Source organism: Cariama cristata, unplaced genomic scaffold, assembly GCF_000690535.1.
Source record: "Cariama cristata isolate BGI_N322 unplaced genomic scaffold, ASM69053v1 scaffold9711, whole genome shotgun sequence".
Lineage (NCBI taxonomy): Eukaryota > Metazoa > Chordata > Aves > Cariamiformes > Cariamidae > Cariama > Cariama cristata.
Window position 1 is genome coordinate 66,989 of NW_009597551.1, and position 1,929 is coordinate 68,917.

Below are 1,929 nucleotides of genomic sequence, written 5' to 3' on the forward strand. Positions count from 1 at the left end.
TCTACGTTGTCTGAAGATATGATCCACTGCCTTTAATCACAATATGCTCATTTATCCCGCCAAGTGTCTGGCATATATTCAGTGTTCTTCCATTATCTTCATCTCTAGACTTTTATGAGGGGGAAGAAACATGCAGATTGGATCTGCAGTCTAACTGAGAACTTCTCAATGGGAACATGGCTGAAGTGAGACTTGGCTTTTATAAACAATTTACAGACAGTGCTGGCTTTAAACACTCCCTGTGATTCCTCTTTTGAGGCTCCTAAGAACATATTGAGGCTCCTAAGAACAGCTCCCCAAATGACTGGGCTGTTAAAGTAGTGTTTTAAAAAAACTTCCACCTCCATCAAAACCAAGCACAAAACCACACAAGAATCCTGCATAAAGTGTGGAAAGAGGAGATCTTCAAACGTCTGAAGGGTATAGGAATAAGCAGTTTGAGCCTGGAGCTTACATTTTGGGGTAGGAAAACAGAAAAACGTTTTACAAAATGCGAGAGGAAAGTAAAATGTTTGAGTTTTGATCTCTTTGTAAAGAAAATAATTGGCTTGGATTGAGCCCTTCCCTGGGAGTGTTTGCAAACCAAACATTACACAGCTGCCAAGTGCCTGAAAACCAAAATGTGAAACTGACCTAAAATAAAAGCAAAAGTGATTGCTTTATTTCCATCAATACAGAAGACTAATCAGAGGCCTAGACGTAGGGTGAATAAAGACCTCTAGGATGCGATTCATCCAACATTTTAATATGCACAATGCCAAGGCTGCCTATACAAGCAACTGAAAGACATACACACTGCTCAAGTGAAATTAATCTTACTCTAAAGTGGGTCAGACAAATCATTCACCCTTGAATTAATCTGATTAATTTATATATAGATGCCTAATACTGGTTAAGATTAATTCTTTGCCTAATTTTTAACAAATCAATCTGCGACATTACAGTGCCCTTTTCAGTCAAACTAAGCAATTTAAACAGCAGAAGCAGAAACAGGAACAAAATTTTAGAGATAGATGAGATAAGGGAAGGCTGGAACTGCCCTGTGGCATCTTTGCAATGACGGTGATTCCCCAGGTTTCTTGTACACCAAAAGATTTTACCAAAGCTACCTTTCGCTTGCCGTTCAGGACTGCATGCCTACAGCCACATGCACTAGCTCGAGCTTAGCATGACGTGCCTGAGGAATCTTCAGGCGCACGCAGACGTTTCTTTTCCCACATAAATGCAATAGATGGGAACTAGATTACCTCTGAGAAACTGGCACCACGCAGACCACGTCTTGTTTTCCTCAACAGCTGTGTGGATGCTGTCACCAGCTACAAACAACAGGGAGTTTAAGGGGTTGTGTGAGTGCTCGCAGCATCCTCACAGTACTCCACCGCAATTAGCTAAGTGCATTAGAGATCTTATTTCTGAAAGTATTGTACAAATCTTAAGTAGTGACTTCTCTCAGTATTTCTGGGAGCTACAGAATAAGGAATATTAATTCCATTTTATGATTGACAAAGTTGAATTACAGAGAAGTGAAAGGCTAAAGACAGGTCCTACTCCTCCTTCCAAGATTTGCCAGCCTAACTGTGTGGGTCCAGAATACAACAGTTATTCTAACAAGATAAGCCTTTATTTCCTTGGGAAAAGTAATATGAGCCTTATACTTGTTAGGAGGGTTTCCTGGTATAGCAATACCAATTGAAGTTAACTGGCAAATACTTCCTTGTGCAGATAAGGTTCGAATTACTCCAGAAACACATGTTCCTACAACATGATCCTATGTTCCCCCCCCACCCCCACTTCACCGTTCCTCATATACAGAACCTATTGCATTCAAAAATCTCATTCCTACTGTATTGTGTACCGCTGTGTGTGTCTGTGTGCATGCAGAGCTTCAGCATCCCTCATTTCTCAGGTTAGGAGTGCCCTGACCCACAG